We start from the raw sequence: 8775 nt of genomic DNA, 5'->3' as shown, positions 1-8775 counted from the left end.
AGAGATGCAGTGTTGCACATTGGATAAGAAAATATCAATATTCTGTCTACAAGAGACACACCTTAAAGACAAAGATAAAAATTAGACTGAATATCAAAAGTTGGTAAAAGACACATCAAGTAAATGGCAACCAAAAGAGAGCAGAAGTGGCAATATTAATTTCTGATTGAATTGACTTTAAGATAAAAACCACCATAATAAGAGACAAGAAAGGGCATTATTATATCATGATTAGAGGATCAATAGAACAAGAAGTTCTAACCATAATAAATATCTATGGGCCTAATGAAAGAGCCCCAAAATGCATAAATCAGACTTTAATAGAATGGAAAAGACAAATAGATGACTCCACAGTCATAGTAGAAGACTTTAATACACCATTCTCAATGAAAGATAGAACAACTTGAAAGAAACTCAACAAATGCATAGAAGAACTAAACCATACAATCCAACTACTTGACCTTATAGACACCTACAGAGCACTTCACCAAAAACAGCACAATATACATTTTTTTCCAGTGCACATAGAACATTTTCCATGATAGGCCATATGTTAGGGCATAAAGCAAGCCTGAATAAATTTGAAAACATTGAAATACTGCAAAGCATCTTCTCGGATCACAATGCTATCAAATTAGAAATCAACAATAGGAAGATCAACAGAAAAAGAGCAAACACATGGACACTGAACAACATCCTCCTAAAGAACAACTAGTTAATAGAAAAAATAAAAAATGAACTTAAAAAATTCTTTGAATCAAACAAGACTGAAGATGCAACATACCAAAATCTTTGAGACACAGCCAAAGCAGTGATCAGAGGCCAACTGATACCAATAAATGGACACATCATAAAAGAATAAAAAGCCAAAATCAACACCTTAAACCAACATCTCCAAAAAGAAAAAGAACAGCTAGAAAAGCCTACAGTACCAGAGGAAAGGAAATAATCAAGATTAGAGCAGAAATAAGTGAAACAGAAAATACAAAGAAAATAGAAAAAATCAACAAGACTAGAAGCTGCTTTTTTGAAAAGATTAATAAAATTGACAAACCATTGGCAAACATTACAAAGGAAAAGAGGGGGAGAATACAAATAATATGAATAAGAAATGAAATGGGCAACTTCACAACAGAACCAACTGAAATAAAACGGATAGTATCAGGATACTCTGAAGAATTGTACAAGAACAAATTTGAAAGTCTAGAAGAAATTAATAGACTTCTAGAAACAAACCACTTACCTAAACTAACACTGACTGAGGTGGAAAAGTTGAACAGATCCATAGAAAAAGGAGAATTGAACAGGTCATAACAAAATTACCAACAAAAAAGTCCTGGCCCAGATAGTTTCACTGGAGAATTCTACCAAACATTCAGAGAAGAACTGACACCAATCTACTCAAACTATTCCAAAGTATAGAAAAGGATGGAATCCTCCCAAATTCATTTTAGGAAGCAAGCATTATCTTGATACCAAAACCAGCCAAAGACATCAATCAAAGGAAAACTACAGACCAATATCCCTCATGAATATAGATGCAAAAATCTTCAACAAAATCCTGCCAATACACTCCAACAACATATCAAATAAAAAAAAAAATTCATAATGACCAAGTGGGGTACATATCAGGTATGCAAGGATGGATCAACATTAGAAAAACAATCAACGTCATCCACCACATAAATGAAACAAAGGAAAGAATGACATTATAATATCAATCAATGCAGAAAAGACATTTGATAAAATCCAACATTCCAGACTTAAAAAAAAAAAAAAAATAGGAGTAGAAGGGACATTCCTCAACTGAATAAGGGGCATATATGCACAATCAACAGCCAACATCATTCTCAATGGAGAGAGACTGAAACCATTCCCCTTGCAAACAGGAACTGGACAAGGATGCCTTCTGTAACAACTTCTATTCAACATTGTATTGGAATTCCTGGACAGGGTAATAAGGAAAGAAAGGGAAATAGGGAAATCAAAGGCATCCAAATTGAAAGAAGTAGTCAAACTATCCCTATTTGCTGATATGATCCTATACCTAGAAAACCCAAGAGACTCATTCAAAAATCTACTGGAACTAATTGAGAGATTTAGTATTGTGGCAGGATACAAGATCAACATCCAAAAATCATTGGATTCCTCTACACTAGCAAAGAGATTGCTGAGAAAGAGTTAAGGAAATCAATGCTATTTACAATAGCTACCAAAAATATAAAATACTTGGGAATAAAACTTACCAGGGACACAAAAGACCTATACAAAGAAAACTACAAAAGACTACTTCTAGAAACCCTAAGAGATCTACATAAATGGAAGAACATCCCATGCTCGTGGATAGTAAGATTGAACATTGTGAAACCACTCAGAAGGAGATCTATGTAGGAGATCCTGGATCCTGGATAGAGTGGGAGAACAATGTGGAACTAAACTCAAAAAAAAAAAAAATGGGGGATCAGCTTTGTTGGTCTAATAAAGCCTGGTGGAACCCCTGAGTCTATGGTCCCTAGATGCCCTTCAGGTCTGGAATTGAACCCACTCCTGTGGCCTGCAGCCAAACAAAAGACAGACATATCAGCTGAACATTTACATTAGGTAGATACATTCTTAGGCTAGATCAATCATGGGAGAATAGAAGGGCTGTGTATGCACAAGGAGATAGCTCAGGGGGCAGCAGTGCAGGGGAGGGAAGGACACAGGGTAATTACAGAGTGGAAGTGGGAGGGGAGTTGTTGCATTGTGGGAAATGGTCATCAAAATCTTGAGACAAAGTGTATGTGAGCTGCTATATGGAAAATGAATATGCTCTGTAAACTTTCACCCAAATCACAATCAAAATCAAAACAAAACAAAACAAAAATGTCATCATTACCCCATTTTGCTGACAGGATACCGAGACTCAAATTTTTATGGTAAGTGATTTTCCAATATTTAGTAGATATCAATAACAGACTTTGGTCTTAAAATCATGTCTACTTTCTCAGAGTGCAGGATTCTTTGTATTGCATCAAGATGACAGCATGAAAGTACTACAGCTCATGAGAAATAAATATGCATTTATGGTGTTTATGCACTATCAAACATACTTGCATAAGTAGTAGTTTTAAGTACATAGGCCTAAACTGATTACAGTTATTTTTAAAATAATTCTGTGCTTAACAAATGTAAACTGGGACAAAGACATTTCCTATCAAAAGAAAGGTTGTGAAATAGCTAAATATTGAATGGAATACTACCAATGATATTTCAAATCTATAGGTGCTTCAAGGGATTATGAGTTTCCCTATTTCCCTATAAGTATAGCCCAAGGATGCTATATTTAAAAATATATCAGCATTTCTACTAAAATCCAAGATTTCCAAGAGTTTATACCAAAGCCATAAAAATTCTATTTGATAGAAAGGCAAAAGTGAACGCTTCTATGGAAATTGTTTTCTTCCTTTTTCAACTAAAATCAGTCTGCCTGTTTTGTTTTCTTCATGGAATTTAAACACTTCAGCAGAATATCAATCTCTGATAACTATTAAGTATATCTTAGATAAGTAGTATTAATACCCTACATATCACAAACCTGTGAACTGGTCATACAGTCTGAAGGCTAGCCTATTCCAAATTTTCTTTTCTTATAAATCTAAAAACTTATCTGGTAACAGTAATGGACTGTAAGTTCATAATATCTTAAGTTACTGTGCCAATAGTTTACATTGACAAGAGATTTGAAATGCTAGGTTTTCCAAATTATTGACAAAAGCGTATGATTTCTTTTTTATTTTTGGAAGGTGGCCCAAGTCTGTTGGCTATCACTCAAAAGTATAAGAATTTTAAAATCTCACCATTATGATCATTTTCCTATTGTTCAATTTTCTGTTGTTCAATATGCCTTTGTGAGCCACAGCAGTCTTTGCTTAGAAACATCTTCTTACTTTAAGAGACAACAAGAAGTATTATATATTGATCTGTCCTCAAAGAGTTTACAGTTTCATTGAGGAGATAAGATAAACCAGTGAAGCAGTGTGGTACAGCTACATAATCATAATTATTCTGAAACAACTTGCTAAGACAATAGATGTAAAATGTTGTCGTTAGTAGCTATTGAGTTGGCTCTGACACAGGACAACCTTATGTGTAACAGAACTGAACATTGCCCAGCCCTGTGCTCTCTTCCTGGTTGTTTGCTTGAGTCCACTGCTATGGTCATTGTGTCAATCTATCTCATTGAGGGTTTACCTCATTTCTGCTGAGCCTTTACTTTGTCAACCACGATTTCATTTTCTAGGGATTGGCCTTGCCTGATGACCTGTCCAATAAATTCTAGTTTTGTTGGATACAAATTAACTAACTATTGCTTCACTTCTTATGGATTTCATGACTAAAAACAACATGATGCAACTGTATGTTTAAAGATCATTAGAGAATTTGTAGAGCTTTATTGATCAAATTGAGTTTCAGTTTTCTTAACTATAAGGTAAAAATTAGACATGTTTTTAAACTAAAAAGACTTTTATCCTCCTTTATTGCTTTAGAAATCAACTTAATGAGTCACAACCAACATTCTTTCAAAAGCTAAACTATATAGAATGGACAAAATGGAAAATATCAAAGTGTATAGCACATAATTGTAGTAAGTGTTGTTTCATGAAAATTTATTTTTTACTTGTGAGGCAGTAGGTATAATTGCAAAACAAAATACATTTTTCGTGGGTAATAACAAATAAATGGTAGACTAGATAGATTAGTTCCTTTCCCTTTCTGAAGGTCCACACATTTGCAAACTGTCTCAGTTTTCAAAAAGCTATTCTATAGTTGTTGTTAGGTGCCGTCTATAGTAGATCACATTAAACATTAATTACCATTAGCTATATATCTTCATCATCAGTCCAAGTAGGAAATTCATCTCTTCTGAAATTCTTGCTCTCTGTCTCTGTAACTGTGAAGAATATAAAGGCTGATAATATCTCACATGTGTCACGACAAGTCTAACGTAATTCTCTCTATTCTGGCCTTTTCTAGACATTGGCTACATCTCTTCTGAGAAACACTGCCAGTCCTGGATGTCTCTGAACAAATGTGTTGTTTATCATGGATGGTATCATGTCAGCCCAGAAACACCGGGCCTCACTCCTGGGGGCTCATATAACTCTTGAACCAAATTCTTTGATCTCATTTTAGCAGGTTTTGTTTTGTTTTCTTTTCTTTTTACCAGAGATCAAACATAGTCTATCTGGCTGATAGGGTAACAGCTTTAGCAAATCCTCAATCCTATGAGCATAAAAATAAAAGTGTTGTCCTTTGTCACTGAGATTTTGTAATTGCTTATTTGCCATAGTTTTTCTTTTCTTTAAAACTGTAGGTTAGCTTTTGCTAACCTGTTGACTTCCTTCAATTGTTTATATACTGCAGATGAAGGTAATCCTTGCTGAAGTCAATACCTGAGTTCATTCTCTGACCAGGCTATTCCAATGACTGATATCCATTACATAACAAATCTGGCTATTTTATTTAAAGCTTTGAGAAAATTAAAATTTCATTAGATTTTCAGTACTAGCACACATAGATAGAAACTAGTAGGTTCAGTCAACACTTAAAAATTCTAAAAAAAAAAAAAAGATACTGTACTCTGCTTAACTCAAAATGTGTTATCCTGTATTCATTAATTCATTCGTCATCAAATGCAGCAAACAAAAGCAAGTTCCATACTATCATTCCAGAAATGAAAATAGACTCTAAAATTAAAATCTATATTTTATAGCAATCAAATCTATGATGTATAGCCATATGATAATTTAGGCAGAGATCAGCTGCAACCTTTAGTTTTCTGCTAGAATTGTAATAAACACTGAGCTTCTTTTTTTTTAGTAAAAAATATTGTTGTTGTTGTTATGTGCCGTCAAGTCGGACCCGACTCATAGCGACCCCTCCTTGGGCTTCCAAGGTGGTATCATTACAGAAGTAGATTGCCCAACCTTCCTTCTGAGGAGTAGGCAGGTGGGTTTGAACCACCGGCCTTCTGGTTAGCAATCAAGTACCTTAGGCACTATGCTAGTAAAAATATATAAAGCTCAATTTTTTATTAGGTAAGACTAGCCCAGAAAATAGTCTTTGTTTCATTATTCAATAATTATTTTCTTAAATGGATTCCTATTTCTTGCATTATGCCAGAAGACCAAAAGTAAAACCCAGACATTTACTGGAAAGTTGCAAAGCTTATCTTCCAGAATCTAACAACAGAGTGTACCTAGACATAACAAGTATTTGGAACCAGAAACAAACAAAAAAAAAGTACAAAAAGCTATTTTCTCCATCTCTCTTTTGACACATATGATCTCTGTTCTGCTCTTTGCTTGTTGAATATCTAATTGATTCCTTTCTCTGTAAACTAACTTTTGATTTGCATAAACCCAAAATGATGACTCTGAGCCCAAATTCATATATTTTATACACACATATAACTGGTACCATCTCCAATTACAAATTCTTAATAAAATGAATCTTACTGGTTTTGCCCAAGATCAGAACTTTTATTCTGAGTCAGTGATTCTAAATTTGAGAGGCCAGTATCTTCATCATCTCTTGGAAATATGTAAAAATACATATTCTCAGTCTCTGCCTCAGATCTACTGAATTAGAAATTCTGAAGTTGGCATCAGAAACCTGTATTTTAACAAGCCCTCCAAGTTATTCTGATCAATGCTTAAGTTAGAGAACTACTGCTTTGTGTTATGGGAAAATTAACTGGGACTAGATTGTTTAGCTCATATAATAGAACTTATTCATTATTATGACCCATGGGGCATGGTGAGGGAATGGATATTAGAAAAGAAATTTCTTTAAAAGAGAAAAGGGAAGTAAGGAATAGAGATTGAATAATTAACCTCAAATCTGTCCTGGAGGAAGTGCAACCACAACGCTCCTTGGAAGCAGGAATGGCCAGACTTTCTCTCACCTACTTTGGTCATGTTGTCAGAGGGACCATTTCCTGGAGAAGGATATCATGCTTGGTAAACTGGAGGGTCAGCAAAAAAAGGAAAGATCCTCAATGAGATGGATTGACACAGTGGATGCAACAATGGGCTCAAGTATAGCAAGGATTGTGAGGCTGGCACAGGACTGGGCAGCATTTCATTCTGTTGTACATAGGGTTGCTATGAGTTGGAGTCAATTCAATGGCACCTAACAACAATAACCACAATTAATTTCTTTAGGACATTTTCTAAGATTCTTGTCGTCTCTTGCTTTATTTGAGAAATTAATACATTAAAAATATATTTAATTCTATCTATGAATTGAGCTGTTTTATTAAGAGAAATTCCTTATATTAAACATAAAAAATTAACTTTTGATACATGGAAAATTTAACAATTGTAACACAAAAGCATTTTATGCTTTTTTTTTTTTTTCCCCCCTCTGCTGGATCAATTCCTAAAGCATTGAAAAACATTTTAATTATGTGATGTCTCATAAAGTGGAATGATTCCATTTGAATTTCTCCTATCTTGGGCCTTGGATTTTAAGACAGTATAAGCATTGTTTTTAAGGCAGTTTGATATATAAACAGCTCCTTTGGAATCTCACACAATACATTGGATTGGATATTTGATATTCATGAAGTCTTATCTCTGACATCTTTTAATGCTGCGTTACTATTGAATTTATGAAGACTACAATGAGATTCAAAAAGATTTCTTGTTCAGGATATTTTTCAGTAAAAATATGGATAAAGGCCTGGGAACATGGGTATATTTCAACATAAGGTGAAGAGAAATTTTTTGTAGTGCAATATCTGCTATTTACTCTGAGTAAGCAGGAATCAAAGAAAAGCCTCACCACCATAATGCTATCCCAGGCACAGAACAAAGAAAACTACAAGATGTGCCCTTTGTCCTTGAAGAGATTACAACCTGAGAACATTTATTATTCTTTAAAGAAACTGATTTTAGGTGACCCAGAGCCAGAAAAGTCTTCCATGCAGCTCCCAGACGGTGGATATGTGGATGAAAATGAAATGAGAAAGACAGGACTCATTTTATATAGAAGGAAATGCAAAGCTTCTAAGGAAAAGAACTGATTTTTTTTTTGCATGTGTTAAATACTAATAAGAGATAAAATAACTTGTTTCTGTTCAAAACCCTTTCTCTGAAGTTCACTACTTTTACTTCCGTTTCTTCTCTCAACTCTCAACTGTTAAAAAGAAATTGTAGGAAGAGAGACAAAAGTATATTTTTTTTCTGAGAATAATAAATGCAAATAGAATACATTATTGAGGCCGGATTCATGAAGAACGCAATGGAAAGAGAAAACATGTTTCTTGTGGTATAAAAATCATTGTCAATTGCTACTCATAGCAACCCTGTAGGACAAAGTAGAACTGCCCCATAGGGTTTGTTGCTGTCATTGTTAGGTGTCATCGAGTCATTTTCAACTCATAGCGACCCCATGCACAGCAGAATGAAACACTGCCCAATCGCGCACCAGCTCCACGATCCCTGCTATACTTGAGCTCATCATCGCAGCCACCGGTGTCAATCCATCTCTTTGAAGGCCTTCCCCTCTTTCAACAACCTTCCACCTTACCAAGCATGACATGCTTCTCCAGGGAATGGTCCCTTCTGACAACATGACCAAAATAGGTGAGATGAAGTCTGGCCATTCTCGCTTCCAAGGAGCATTTCAGGTGCACTTCCTCCAGGACAGATCTGTTAGTTCTTTTAGCAGTCCATGGTACTTTCAGCATTCTTCACCAGCACCACAACTCAAAAGCATCAACTCTTC

Source organism: Orycteropus afer, unplaced genomic scaffold (assembly GCF_000298275.1).
Source record: "Orycteropus afer afer isolate SDZICR_OR568_19922 unplaced genomic scaffold, OryAfe1.0 scaffold00023, whole genome shotgun sequence".
NCBI classification, from domain to species: domain Eukaryota; kingdom Metazoa; phylum Chordata; class Mammalia; order Tubulidentata; family Orycteropodidae; genus Orycteropus; species Orycteropus afer.
The sequence above is the reverse complement of the archived record's forward strand: the minus strand, read 5'-3'. Positions refer to the sequence as shown.